Raw genomic sequence first — 16363 nt, forward strand, 5'->3', positions numbered from 1 at the left:
AATGATCAAATAGCAATTCTGTTGGCATAATGTAAAGCAAAAATGGGAATGTTGTTACGGCACTTCAAAACAAGAAAAGCTGAACACATGATTATGCTTTATAAAACATATGTTCGTAGTCCACTTGAATATTGCAATATGATATGGTACCCACACTATCAAAAGGATATTGCACAAATAGAGAGTGTACAAAGGTCCTTTACAGCTAGAATAGAAGAAGTTAAGGACCTTGACTACTGGGAAAGACTACAATCCTTAAAATTATATAGTCTAGAAAGGAGAAGAGAACGCTACATGATAATTCAGGCATGGAAACAGATAGAAGGAATAACAGAAAATATCATGGAACTAAAAATATCAGAAAGAGCAAGCAGAGGTAGATTAATAGTGCCCAAAACTATACCAGGAAAAATAAGGAAAGCACACAGGACATTAATCCACTACGCACCAGCATCGATAATGCAGCGTCTATTCAATGCGTTGCCAGCTCATCTGAGGAATATATCAGGAGTGAGCGTAGATGTGTTTAAGAATAAGCTCGACAAATATCTAAGCTGCAATCCCAGACCATCCAAGATTGGAAGATGCAAAATATATCGGAAGATGTACTAGCAACTCTCTGGTAGACATTAGAGGTGCCTCACACTGAGGGACCTGGGGGCAACCCGAACGAACTGTAAGGTCTGTAAGGTCTGTAAGGCTCTAACACACACACACACACACAGAGTGAAGGAATGAGGGGCCTATTTAAATAGCTTCAAACATCCACTGAGGATCCTCATTAGGAAAACATCTACTGTCTAAACACATATTATTCCATCAGCCTTTATTCAGAAGTCAACCCCTTTACCATTCTTACCCCCGCCCCCACACCCCCCAACCTTCCTGTTTGTCAACAGAATCTTTTCTATGCCTCTAGCTCATTCTGCGTTCTAAAAATGACGAACGGCAGTGTCTCTCTTATTCAGTTTCACGGGGACTTCGCCCTACGGTACACAACTCGATTCACGTCAGAGGCTCCGAGTTTCTCTTAATTAGGTTGACCTCCGTAGCGAGGCTCTTCCCCTACTGACCCTTCTTTCTCTCGAACCTTCGCTTCCCCCAAACATTCTCGAATGACGCAGCTTTTCTGAGGTCCCTTGTGCCTTTTTTTTATTGGAAAGCTGCATGAATTATTGCATGAGTCGCCTATTTTCTCGGTCTAATTTTGAATATGCTATTAATGGTTACTTTCATGAGGAGCAATGATAATAATGTACTCATAAACAAGGTAAAATGGGAGAGACTTTATATCGGTAAATAACTCGAAATGTTTGTTTTTCAAAATGTTTTCTGACAGTCTGTCCATCCTTTGGGTTTATATCATGGTTTGTCTTAATGTAAAAGGTCTTTATTTATGTTTGTTTCTGTGAGTGTGCGTGTGCGTGTGTATGTATGTTTTTATATTCATATTTCATTTATTTTATTTTATGTTATTTATTTATTTATTTCATTTATTTATTCACTTTTCTTATGTAAAATCAAGGATTTTATCATTATTGCTTTTGTTCAATAAAATTTACCTCAAACAATATCAAGGCATTCAGAGTTACCTAAAATCTATTGGCTAATATCAAATTGAAGACTCGTTATTATTCAGAGGTGTCCTTTGTAGGACCCACCTCCCTCTGAATATATTCGGAAGTTGCGAAACTAACTGGTTCTGGAGATCACGAGACAAAAGGGGATAAAAATTGGCGATGTAGAGAAGGAAAACTTTGCAGGAGTGAAAACTGGGGAGTGGTTTCATTAAGGAACCTTTCTCTCACCATTGGGAAAACGGCTGCAACAGCAGCAGCATCAAACGTTTCTTCAGAATTCCAGCGTTTTTCCCATTGTTGTTCTTTGGTGTTGCTCTCGGTAAAATGTCCGATGTGGGATCTTTTGCCCCTCGACGAGAAAAGAAAACTGCAACGTTTTATAGAATTCCAAAGGGAGCCTTTGCTAGCTAACCCCTTCTCTCTCTCTCTCTCTCTCTCTCTCTCTCTCTCTCTCTCTCTCTCTCTCTCTCTCTCTTTCCCTGTTCTACATAAGGAAATGTTATCCACCCTCTGTTCACAGTGGGTAGCTAACCTCTCTCTCTCTCTCTCTCTCTGTTCTGTATAAGGAAACAGATTCCCCTTCAGTTCACAGTGGGTAGCTCTCTCTCTCTCTCTCTCTCTCTCTCTCTCTCTCTCTCTCTGTTCTGCATAAAGATAGATTCCCCTTGAGTTCACAGTGGGAAGGTCTCTCTCTCTATCTATCTATCTATCTTTCTGTTCTACCTTGACGAAATAGTAATTGCCTCGGTTCACATACTAAGAAACGAGTTCGATCCCCAAACCAGGCTGAAAATGAAGCGACATGGGTACTCTAATTAAAATTCAGTAAGCCTGTTTTGAACAAAGTAGTGAATTACTAACTTGGTTGTTAGTCGATTGTTGTAGCCTGTCCTTGGACGTGGTGGGAGAATGAATAAAAAAATGCGTGATATGTCTACTTTTGCTTACTTTTTTTATAATATTAATGACAATCCACATTTTGTTTATGAATCAGTCCTTTATCACCTGCCATAGAGGTCACACTCTAAAGCCGCGTTATTTTCTCCCAGAGTCAAATATATTGAGTGTAAAAACTACATTAACTCATTTGCAGTAAAGAACCATTAAATAAAGTCACGCCTATACATCCCAAATACTCTTTTAATCGTTGTCTTTTAGTTTAATGAAAACTGACCCACCACTTAGAAGATTTTCCTTATGGTCTCCCCAAAACTATCGTTGGGATGAGTACAGTCTTACTCATTTTCATAATACCCCCAATGATTCATTTTACTTTTTCCACGACTTTCCCTCAGACATTCATTCCCATATTCAGTCATCCTCTTTTCCGACACTAAGCTTCTCACGTCATTATTCCGCCAACCACTTTTGATTCTCCTCGCTATTTAACCTGTTTATAGAGACTCTTGTCTCCTTATTCCGTTTCATTATTTGCCTCTCCAAATGCAATGGACTAAGCACTTGTATTTCGCTCAGAGACTGAGTGTAGATTCAGTTCATTGCCATAAAGAGAATATTCCTTTTGTTTCGCAACATTCCCACATCCCCAACCTCTGTCATCTCTGAATGGGATTCCTTTAACATGTAAATAAGCACAAGTCTAAACCTGGATGAGAGTGAAGGCTTTTGAAGGGATTCCCAGTTTAATTATGATGATGATGATGATGATGATGATGATGGGGAGAGCTAGACTGGATGTCTGTCTGTCGTAGTTCTCTCTTCAGAGGTGACAGAAATTTTATGGGAATTATGACATTTGCAGAAAACTTTCTATATATATAAATATATATATATATTATATATTATAATAATATATATATATTATATATATGTATATATATATATAAAATATATACATTATATAATATATATAATATATATATATATACTATAATATATATATAATATATATATATATAATATATATATGTATAATATTATATATAAATTATATATATTATATATACTATACATATAAATATAATAATATAATATATATTGGTATATATATATATATACCATATATATATAAATCCTAAATATATTATATCTATATATATATATACCATTAATTATATATATAGATATATATATAGATATAGATATATCATTATATATATATATAATATATATATATATATATATATATATATATATATATATATGAATGACAAGCTGTAGCTGATAATGTCATAGGAGCATTTTATTGAATGCACGTATGGGGACTGTCACATCACATTTCTTACATTACAATAAAATCAAACCTCTCTCTCTCTCTCTCTCCCTCTCTCTCTCTCTCTCTCTCTCTCTCTTTTTTTTACTCCCCTACTTACTTTAATTTGCAAGTCCTCTGCTTCTTCTTCTTTCGACGACGAACCGGGAGCGGAGAACGAAGCCTCGTCTGAGATGAATGACCAATAAATCGATACGGAAAGGGAATAAAATCCTGTAATTGACAGAATATTCAATTCTTTTTAATTTTGCAAAATAAGGACGTCTCCATTTTTTCTACAGCGCAAGATTGTAAACGGAATTTATTTCCTTTCTTCATTAGACTCTCTCTCTCTCTCTCTCTCTCTCTCTCTCTCTCTCTCTCCTTTGGGAGGTCCGGAGCTCAGTGGTCTGCTTTGCTTAATTCTCCCGATAATTAGCAGTCCCCTCTCTCTCTCTCTCATGCCCTGAAGGTTAATTCCATTGAAGGCTCAGTAAAGTTTCTTGGGCATAACATATGGTAATTTTCCTTAGATACATTCAGTCACTTTTCAAATATAAATCTTAGTAATGAATCTTATGAATTGTTATTTGAATAGGAAGATTCAGCCACACCACCTTTATAATTTCAGGTATATGATCTTAAACCTTTCAATTTTGTCAATATAAATGAAAATGGGTTTACCGAATAGAATTCTTACATTTACATGTTTCTAGGCAGCAAAATTCACGGCATTTGCAAAAGCGTAGACTGCATCACCTCTGACCTTTGTATTCACGTCGATAAATTCTCTAGATAGTTTTTAATGGAAGCTGTATCAAGATATATTTTAAAGTTCTTGGTTTAATGTTACGAATAAAATAAAAGAGAGAGAGAGAGAGAGAGAGAGAGAGAGAGAGAGGAGAGAGAGAGAGAGAATGATTTTTGCTGAGGATTTTATCCTATCATTTAACTATGATTTGTTTTCAGGGAGGATTTTTACCTCAAACGAATATTTCTTCTGTTGCACTGATTTCTTAACAAACCTGGCGCTATTTGTAGTAATGAAAATCATTTCAAAGTAAACATTGATGTCCATCACTAGTAGATTTCTCTACGGTCGTACATTAAGAGTTTAGCTCAGACCTCGTAGAAGTATAAAGGAGTTTCCTTACAGATTTTATAAGCAATAAAAGAACTGGCCGGCTCCGGTGCAATGTAACTATTTTCTTAACAGAGGGAAACATTACAGAATGGCTCTTTATCCAGCAACATGATTTTATATTAGATTCCAGATGAAACATTCTTGCTTCTTGCATGAACATACATATTCCGTGCTGTAATATTAATGAGTGTCATTCTGTTGGGGAATGGAGTTCAAGAATAATTTACGAAACATATCAACAATTTTCCTCCATGCATCCTTTTTGTTTTTGTTTTTCATTCGAATAAACTGTTTTTCGAATAAATGTTTTTCGAATAATTGTTTTCGATTAATGTTTTCGAATAATTTTCCTGATACTGGACACGTATCTAAAGGTGAAACTTTGAGAAAACCTTTTAGTTGCAATTGTTCAAATAAAGTGTGGTTTGAGAGGTTGAACAGCAAGATTGAAGAAAGTGGGGGTTAAAGGAACAGGCATAAAAACCGGTGCAATTGAAGTCGAAGGAACGTTGCAAGCACCCTTTAGTAATGCCTACAGTGCACCCAGGAAGTTGTACTAGTTAAAAACTATCCCCTACGTGGATGATGTGACCTGTTTAGGATTCTGTTTCCTCAACGTTTGCTGAGACTTTTCTCTCTCCGGAGGAGGAAGTTACGCTCCTCACGAAGCCTCCTCACGTAGGAAGAAGTTCTTTTTAGGAAGGCTAAGCACGCTACACTTTAATTTTTGTCTAACAAGAACAAAACTTCTTTTACGACAGAGCGAAAATCAACGTTGGAAAAGCAAAAGAGGAAGCCCGGGGGGGGGGGGGGGGGGGGGCAGGTGGTGGGTTTTTGGGGGCCGGTTAAAGGATGTCCCGATGAGACTTAAATCCCTAAGTCTATTTTTCGTAAAGTTTTTGTATCGATTATTGAAACCTTTCTGCAGCCTTGTTTTATATTTGTACTATTGGGCGTATAGCCAATAAATATCTTTATGTATATATATATATATATAGATATATATTATATATATATATATATATATATATATATTATATATATATATATATATATATATCACCCGTTCTCGTAAAATTTTGGTGATCATCAGGGCATGTTTCTTCATCGTTTAGAACTAATTTGTTTATATTTGCAAGTCTTAATTATGTCTATCGTCCACTATGAAAAAGTCTGGGTTAAATCTGTTTTTAAATTGATGTGATCTTTGATTGCAGATGCCATCATTACTTATTAACTCTTTCCTTTTTCCCGAAAACTCGAAAAATCTATTTATCCGTCATTTTCTGGGTTTAAAAGTGTTTTTATCCGGATACAACCAACGAGCGCAATTTTTATCAGTGTTCCTTAACTCTTTTTCCCTCGAAAACTAATCAGATCTAAATATTTAATGTGATAATGTTTTAAACGTTCCTAGGTTCTCTCTTTTTACCTTCAAAAACCAATTAGATCTACCTAACTGATAATCGCGTCCTTCTGACCAGTTTTGAAGTAGACGAGCAGACATTCCGACTCGCCCAGCAAAGGACTGTGAATGCCAATCCATTTCCATAGGCTGGACAGGCAGTCTTGCATATCAGTGGCAATCCTCATTCGCAGTCCAGAACTGCGTGATCACTAATGGAAGCTTTCATACCAAATTAGCTATAGGTAAGAAACACAAAGCACACACGGTCACTTACGAATCCAAAAAAAAGTCACGCTGGAAACTATATTATTCAGGTTCCTATAAATACCTTTTCACATACTTTGCCTGTAAGATAAAAGTATTAATTCATTCATTTCGTGTACGTTTAGCAATGGACAGCTAAATGGTTATTGACTATCGTTAATTAACAATAATGAAATTCCCGATGCGGTTTGAAACTGCCTGGTCCCTTAAGATGTCCTCATTACGGCAAAATTCACGGCATTTGCAAAGCGTAGACTGCAATCACCTCTGACCTTGTATTCACGTCGATAAATTTCTCTAGATAGTTTTAATGGAAGCTGTATCAGATATATTTTAAAGTCTTGTTTTAATGTTACGAATAAATAAAATAAAAAGCGAGAGAGAGAGAGAGAGAGAGAGAGAGAGAGAGAGAGAGAGAGAGAGAGAAATGATTTTTGCTGAGGATTTTTATCCTATCATTTAACTATGATTTGTTTTTCAGGGAGGATTTTTACCTCAAACAACCGAATATTTCTTCTGTTGCACCTGATTTCTTAACAAACCTGGCGCTATTTGTAGTAATGAAAATCATTTCAAAGTAAACATTGATGTCCATCACTAGTAGATTTCTCTACGGTCGTACATTAAGAGTTTAGCTCAGACCTCGTAGAAGTATAAAGGAGTTTCCTTACAGATTTTATAAGCAATAAAAGAACTGGCCGGCTCCGGTGCAATGTAACTATTTTCTTAAACAAGGGAAACATTACAGAATGGCTCTTTGTTTATCCAGCCAAAATGATTTTATATTAGATTCCAGATGAAACATTCTTGCTTCTTGCATGAACATACATATTCCGTGCTGTAATATTAATGAGTGTCATTCTGTTGGGGAATGGAGTTCAAGAATAATTTACGAAACATATCAACAATATTTCCTCCATGCATCCTTTTTGTTTTTCTGAAATCTCTCCGAAAATGAATTGTTCGTATTTTGCAGAGGATAGGGAATTAAATCCTCTTGGGATGAAATAGGCATTGGCATTAATATTTGTGCCCTGATCCCTCACTTCGCGACATCCAACCACAATAAACATTTCCCTTTTTATTGGTCTCGGTCCTTTCTTTGTAGTATTGGAACGTATCCCCAGACGACTTAAAGACCAACTACCATTGCCTCTATTTGATGATCTCTCTGGTTTGCAGTTCTCAGCATTAAGGTTCTTGCTGTAAGGGATAATATCCACATTCCCTGATCATACACTAATTACTATCTTCTTGCGGCACTCCATTGAACTCAGTACTTATCTTTCCATCAATTGAAGTTGCCGCGTCCTAAAACTGCCTAGGGTCGTCGGATAAAATCCGAATAGTTCAGCACTTTCTTTTCTTATGTATCTGTATTTTTGGCGCCTTAAGTCTTGTCGAAACTGTAAATGGACGAACCTGCTTTCATAGTCGTCAGTCCAGTCTTCGCGTTCAGACCTAACTTGACCTTTTCCTTCTTCAAGACTTGAGTATTCGTCCGAGTGTTTTTCGACGGTGCTTGCATATCTAACAAGGTAAAGAATGTTATTTCTGCTTATTTTTAATGCCATTGTTGCGCTGAATGTGTAAATATCCATTATGTGAATTGGGCGTCTTGTTTACCTTAGAGAATCTCTCTACAATTTCCGTTCTAAACGAGTTGAGTCATCGTGTTTCGACGGTAATCATAATAAAAAAGGTAAAGACCTTTTGTTTTGGGAAGTCTTAAATTCTTATTATCGTGCTGAATTTAAAGTCCTGTGAATTGCTGGTATACGCTGTTTGTTTCTTGTATTTTCATTCATGTTTGTGTTGTGAAGCCCATTCGTTTTGGTAGGCTGTAATATTAACGTTGTGTTGAATATGTAAATAATTCCTCTACGATCAGAGTATCTAGTTATCTTGGAGAATCCGTTTAACTTGAAAGTACTTCGATATTACTTGGGCTCTTATTGAGTCTTTGGGTGGAGTATAACAGAGTAAGTTTTAAGACATTAGCGTCGAATTATGTTCGGGATATCGATTTGAGCTCCACTGAAGTATTTTCACCAAACTTAATGTTAGATTTATTTTCTAGAAAATTATTTATTCGGTCTGAAATCGTACCTAGAATCTCTGAGAGTACTGGTACGCAGTTTCTCACTTAAACATGAACTATATCTTATTAGGTGTTGCCTCCATCCACATTTTAACTTGTGATGAAAAGGTTTATAATGCGAGCTAGATATTAATTAATTTGTCATAAACATAACAGATTCGTACTAGATGGACATAAACCTTACCGATCATGCTAGCCATTCAGTCTAACTTGCGAGCATGTGGTGGGTTAAAAACAATACTGCCCTTTTTAAGCCTCTCTACTTTGGGACCCCAGTTTTGGGTAATGTTTTGCTCATGGGTGAAAACTTTTATTATTTGCAGAAGTTTCTTTGAACTTAAAGTTAAAGTACGAATTAGCATTTCCTTTACATCATAATCTATAAACGAAGGCCAGGCTTCCATTTGAAATGATCCAGCTATAATTATGAAGTATATTCCAAAATCACTCTTGTGTTCCTGACCAAGTCATCAGGATAAATTAAAACATTAAGAGAGTCAGGTCCTATTAACAATTGAATTGTTATAAACAAAGGAAATTAAAAGTATTAAACAACTTAATATATCAGCTCCTGTCAGCCACTGGATTTTATCCACAAAGAAGACTGTTATTTAGTCTGAAACTACTTCCATAAGTATACAGGATTATAAAAAAACATAAATTCAAAACAAAGCAGTCTTTACTTGTGACAGTTTCAAAAGCTAACCCTTGCTTTTGTTTACCACTGCTAATCTTAATTTCATAGTACTGGAACAATGACGGCAATTACTGGCGAGATTAATGTTTGTATCAAGGTGTTATTACATAGTCTTCTTCACCTGCAAAGATTTGACTTTTTTTAAACTAAATTTCCATAATTCTCATAATGGTCAGTCTAGCCACTGTTCAAACTGCAGGTCTTTTTAATCTAATACTTTGGTGTTAATTTAATCTTTCATCGCAATGTTTTCTAAATTACATAACCTGTTTTCAGAATGCAAATCCCGTACTTCAACATGTTCTGGTTTAACGTTGCTCTCTGGACAATCCTTCTCCTGTTTTATATAGCTTATTCTACAGCTTGGGTCGTCGATCAATGCATCATCTGCTGTAGAAGGAAGAAAGTGAGGATCTATTTTTTTTTTTAAATTGCATAAATATAATTAATTTCTTTAATGTAATATATTGCAGATATAATCTAATTTTGTATTGTTAATAATCATAAACCTGTTGCAGTAAGTTATGTACACAAGCGACTTCGGAAATAAGAATTACAAAACACAGAAAGCCAGATACTCTAATCTGTACAATGTTAATAATTCCTGTCTAAAAACGGCGACTCTTAAAAACTTGAAAGCAGTCATTTAACATTTGCTGATAGTGGAAATATCTAACAGTATTTCAGCTTGTGAAAATCTTGGTTAATAATGTCATCTATAAAAATAGTTTATTGTGGCCTATATCGATTGACGAATAACAGCGAGCTAGTAAAGTAATTTGTTATTATTTGCCGGCCGAGTTTCGCAAATGCTGACTTTACCATGTGACTCAAAAACCTTGGCTAAATCTTGGGTAACCACTCAAAACTTTTTAAGTTTTCTGTGTTTTTGTTTTCATTCTTGTTTAAAAACTGCGGTGTACTTTTAATAAGACCAGCTCATATAATCTTACAAGGTATTCCTTAATGATTACTAATGTTTACAGTTAGACTGTTCATTTTTTCCCTTTTTCCCTTCTGTTAACATTTGCAGAAGCATCAGAAGTGTTCCCATTCTATAGAAATGACAAGTGTCCAGGATACTCTCTCGGACGACCGTCCTCAGACCTAAGCAGAGGTTTGTCCACGCCACTCGACAGGCTGCTCTACCATCAATGGTAATTTAAACCTTCTTACTCTCACGAAACTTTTCTTCTTAAATATCATCGGCTCTTGATGTGTTACCTTGAGTTTTCATACTATATCTGCCATTAATCTCAGACTATGTGACTAGAATAACTAGAGTTTATTACTTAAGTTTTTCACAATCTATTTTGTTAGCTTTAAAACACCTTGCTCCTATTACCTGAACAAAGCTGAACAGAAGTTTCCCTCCCAAGCAGGATGTCAAGCCCTTCCTCAAGACGGGGCAGATGCACTCGGCGTCTTCAACTTGCTGAAGACATAACTGGGCGGCTGCCTCAGGTTCTGGATGGATGAGACTGCAATTCTAGACTTCAGAGAATGAGAAAAATGGGGACTTCCGGCAGAAGAATCGCCACAGATTTTAAACTGAGGAAAGCATTTGGGAAAGTAGAACCAGGAACTTCTGATATGATGGTATTGATGCGGCGGTAGTTTACTGTTGACTAGACGAAGAGTAAGACCATTGCAAGATTATAGGTTCTTACAGTGGTTTGACTAGATACGGTCAATTGCTGATGCTGCGATTGTCCGAGAAAACTAAAGCCCAAGAAGGTATCTATCGAAATTCTGTTAGCGTTTCCTTCCAGAAGTTCGTTTATGGTCACTCATTCAGAGTTAAGCAGAAAATTTGAATAGTGAGAATGGTGGCTCCATAAGTGAGCCAAAATTAAAGTGAAAACTTCAAAAGCGAGTCCCCTTAATTTTAATGTTAATGCAGGGACGGTAAGAGTTATGCCATAGTCAATGGAAGTTATAAGGTAGACGGCGGCAAAGTTATATTGGCTCGCAGTCACAGGTTACTCTGCTTCAGTTCAAGTCCATTTGTCTACTTGTATAGCCACCATTAAGGGCAATACTGCTTAAGAGTATACATGGGAGTGGGTGTTAAGCAGCAAAATGATTTTGAACTGAATGTGTTGCCATGACAAACGGGGCATTTTTCTGACTGAACCTCATCGGTAATTCTACCTTTTTATTTTTCTTGAGCAGACTTAGTTCCTAGCTGAACTGAAATATGCCTACACAAGAATTTATTTAATTGTTTGCTTTTAAATGACTGGACTGGACTGCAAATTGCCTAGAAAGAATTGTTTGTTGTAGGGGTTAGATGACTAGACTTCGGCAAGTTTAAAAGTCAGTATTTTTAGATTGATATTATTAGCATTATGCATATATTACAGAATCTGGAGTTTTGTAATATTAATGTGATTTCCAAATCCTCGTGTAGGACAATATACTGTAACAGGTTTGACATATTAATGATAACACCAAATTGGATTTTGTCTTTAATATATCACAATAAAGAGACTATTTAGATTTCATTTCCCCTGGTTTAAGACTTTCACTATTTATAATTTAAGTTTTTATTAACCCAATTTACTTTTCTTGTATGCACTACATCAAGCACGCGCTCAGTTTAATACTGAAGTGTTAATAAATAATTTTAGCATTAAATTGTTTCACCAGTTTTTAAGTCACATTGGAATGTTACTGTAACTACAGATTACATACACCTTATGAGGTCACTGATTGTTTTCAGTGACATTTTTTAAAAATTAAATGACCAACGAACTCACCACACCAAATGAGAGTATACACATAGAAATAAATTAGTATTCAGAAAGAATTTATAAGATTTCGAGAATGAACCGGACTCGTGAATGAAAAGGTCTGGTTAGAATCTGGATGTAGATAGAGCAGACCAGATGTCGAACTGGTAATACAACTATTGTTCTATTTCCTTACTGACTAAGAAGATATACTAAAGAAGCTATGAGCTCTTTAAAAAAAATCGTCAGATTATACGGCCATAGTGTCCATACATTAGAACGCGTGCCTAGTCTTATTCATATTTGTGAATACTGGCGAAATAGTATCGATGCTGACGAAAGAATGAAGATTTTATTTACCACATAAATAATGCATTGCTTAAAAGTTTACTATTAAATTATAATTTTTCATGATTAATGTTATGGCCAATAACAATGATTATCTAAAGTTGATTATATAGATTTCACGAAACAGCTGAATACGAGAACACGCATACCTCGGCATTATTAAGTGTTCTGGAAAGACACTTTCCCAACATCCAAATTAAGCTAGAGAAATCTGTGAATTGGAAATTTAATTCGAATATACTTTCAACTGCAGGTTGACACGAACTGCGTGAAGACCTTGACTTGAGCAGCAGCTTCTGGGAGCCGCGTCACAGCTGTTCATGATTATCTTTGGATGTCAAAACGGTCAGGAAAAACGGCCAGGAAAAATACACAAAGTCTAGACAGCAAAGTGGAGGATTAAGGTCAGTACAATGAATAACGAAGGGCCCTTATAACTAGATAACTTTTATAGAAGAATCCGTCCGTCTGGGAGTATTACAGTCAGTGCACCTTAGTAACTGCACAGTATGCATTACGGTTCTGTCTCCATTCTTTTTCTCCTTTTCACTTCCTAAAGCAGTGAAAGGCTGAAAGTGTCCCGTTTGCTTGGCTTTGCAGGCGAATTTTCACAAAACATTAATAGTTTTATAAAGGCCACTGTTCATGTCAAGTACTTTTGGTAGTTGAAGCTTCTCAGATGAATTGTTTGTGTGGTGTATAAACTGTAAAGGAAAATAAAAGGTTGATAAATGTAGGAGTATGTAGTGGAAGCGGTAAGATGTATACCGTAGGTGTGTGTATGTGTGTGTGTAAAAAGATGACCTAACAAATAGATGACAGGAAATTCCAAAATGAAAGAGCCGACGTAGTCTCCTCCCAGCCTGACTCAACAGGAGACTGGGACTTTGTTCCTCAACAGTTTTGACTTTTCCAAATTATCATGAGGATCATAACAATCAAAAATACATGCATTAGTGACAAAGGATGCAATATTATAGATTGCAAGTAGTTGTTAGTATCAGTGTTTTACAGGCTTAAACATGACAAAACAAGGTTGTTCTTGGCTGCACACTGTTCCATACAAAAACATTTTTATTGTTTCTTTAGCCACTGTTTTACGAAAGGTGTGTTTGTGGAGTAAAAACTCATATTCAAATTACTTTTTTGTGCATTATTAAATGTATTAAAGGTCTTGATCTTTATATCTATGATCTAAATGTTGGGTGCAACAGTGTTTGACATAAGTCCCTCAAAATTTGTTGAAAAATTTTAGGCATATAAAAGTTTATGATAAAGCACAAAAAATTGCAAAGCTTTGCAAAGATTCCCAATGGTGTTAAATGGTAGATAATTAAGTCCCCACAAACAATAGGAAGAAAAACTTTTTGCCACTAAACTGCCACTTTTTTTACAGTGATATAATTGTCTGGACAACTATGAAAAAAATATTAGCAAAAGATGAGATATCATGTTTAAGAGTAATAATGAGCCATTATATCTTTTTATTTCAGATATAGGACAATAACAAGGTGCATGAAAATGGATGTTACTAACCAATATCTGTTTAATGAAGCTAGTGAAGCGATAAAGAATGGACATATGCATAGTTTTCATGATGGTAAACTACATAATTTTCTGCTTGGAAAGATTGAAAAATATTATACGTGATGACACTATAGCAACAAATATTGTGATTAACTTTCTGAAAACTTAAGAATTAAGTGGAGAACTGTTAACTGAACCAGAAAAGTTGATTTCTAAGTAAGTGCCACGGTTGGCTTGAAGCTAAAGTGTATCAAACCCAGAAATGAAACTCCTAAGAAATCTCGGGGACGACCTCCTACAACAGAGAGTTTTCAGGGCTCATCCAAGAAAACAAAACGAAGGAAAACTGCAGAGCTTGTTAACATATCTCCTCATAGGCTCACATATGCTACATCAAGAGTTCTAAGAAAGAAGGGACAATCAAGAATGGCTAAATCTTTAGCCCAAATTTCTACTGAAAACCAATGTACTTCATCAGAAAATATCAGTGTTCTTTTTCTGCAAATGAAGCTCTGGCATTGATCTTAGACTGTGGGCCTTTCAAAAAGAAGCTATCAAAATTTGAGGAAAAAACACTTGAGAAAAAGTCAAAAGTTTTTCCTTCTTACAAACGATGTTCGTTCTGCCAAAGAAGAGAGTGCTTACCTTCTCCTGAAAATGGTTAGTAAACTGATTATTCTGCAGAAGTGACCTTACAAGATTTAGTAGACCACACAACAAGGAGAATATTTGAAGTAGTGTCTTTGAATGAAACAGGTTTAGAAATAAAGCAGTTCAAGTTAATTTGTAAAGTTGGATTTGGCGGTATAAACTGGTCAAAGTGTTTCACAAGCAGATTCGAAGTGATAACCAAGAACGAGATGTAATTTTCGAGTCCTGTTTATTTGTAACTTGTATGGTGGAAAGACAGAAGCTAATGGGAAAATTATCTTATGGAAAAATAATAAGCCCTCCATCACCATTTTTTTGCAGACCTATAAGTTTCAAATTCATGAAGGAAACTTCACAGGTTTTAGTGGAAGAAGAGCAATACTTAAAAAATGCTGTCCATATACTTAGACCAACTCGAGTTAAAAACGATGTTAGCGTCATTCATGATGTGAGCATTACAATGATAGATGAAAGTGGTATCCTCTTTATCCCTTGTCATCAACTCAATGCAATGCTGTTCTTTGTGTGGGGCATCACCTAAGCTAATGAATGACATAGACGAGTTTCAAAGTTTCAAAAGAGACCCCTGTCAAATGATGGCATCATGTATGGACTATCAACATTACATGCCTGGATAAGATCTATGGAAATGTTGCTTACACTTGTCATACAAGTTGCCTATAAATAAATGGCAGGCAAGAACAAAAGAAGAAAAAGCAAAGGTCAGCAACAAAAATCGAAAATATCAAAAAGCTTTTCGTGATAGGACATGATTAGTGATTGATATGCCAAAACAGTCAGGTTTTGGGAACGTCAAATGATGGAAATACGGCTAGAAGATTTTTTCAGCTTGCTGAAACATCAAGTGAAAATTCTTGGAATTAAGACAGAATTGCTGAAGAATTTTTGCACATCACCTTGTGTACTTTATCATCTGGGTTTGATATAAATGTCACAGCATTCAAACCCTTCTGCATCAATACCGCTAAAATTTACGTGGAAGAGTACAACTGGTATTATATGCCTCAGAGTTTGCATAGAATTCTTATTCATGGAGGTTCAGTTGAACTGAACAGTTTAATCTGCCAATTGGACTTTACTCCGAAGAGGCCCAAGAAGCCAAAAACAAAGATTTTAAGAAGTTTAGAGAGTCATTTTGCCGGAAAATATCCAGAAAAAATAACTAATGAGGACTTAATGCGACGGTTATTCTGCTCATCCGATCCCCTAATAATATCAATGAGAAATCAGACAAAAAAACACATCTAAGAAAGATCAGCCAGATGAAGCTCGACTGCTCCCCATTACAGATTCTGAAATATCAGTGAAGGACCATAAACATAATGAGACATGTACCTTAACTGAAGATCATTTACGCGCTTCTCTTATACAGGCTAAATGGCTTCCTCCTTTTTCGCATTTATTCTTTGCATTCCTTATCATCTCCAAATCATTTATTTACTTGCTTTTACCTTATTTCCAATGATGTATCTCTTGAAAGGAAGCTTTTTTGTTGTTGATATTTTTTATATTCTTTATTGGCCATTGTTTGTACAAAATGTATTACAATTAAGATATTATTGCTTTAGTTTCCATGATGATTTCACTTATTTCCCAAGAAAATAAGAATTACAGAATTACCAAATTGCAGAATATATGTGCTCAAAATCACCGATTTGTACTGATTTGATTTTTT

General features: G+C 35.6%; 1 long non-coding RNA gene across 1 annotated transcript; it reads left to right on the top strand.

Annotated features, from left to right (window-relative positions):
- Positions 1-7990: 7990 nt before the first annotated feature.
- On the top strand, positions 7991-10814 carry LOC135196720 (uncharacterized). The gene is made up of 4 exons (XR_010310434.1): positions 7991-8146; positions 9683-9812; positions 10440-10563; positions 10786-10814. It is a non-coding gene; the product is annotated as an uncharacterized LOC135196720 (long non-coding RNA).
- Positions 10815-16363: the final 5549 nt, after the last annotated feature.

This window comes from Macrobrachium nipponense, chromosome 18 (genome assembly GCF_015104395.2).
Source record: "Macrobrachium nipponense isolate FS-2020 chromosome 18, ASM1510439v2, whole genome shotgun sequence".
NCBI classification, from domain to species: domain Eukaryota; kingdom Metazoa; phylum Arthropoda; class Malacostraca; order Decapoda; family Palaemonidae; genus Macrobrachium; species Macrobrachium nipponense.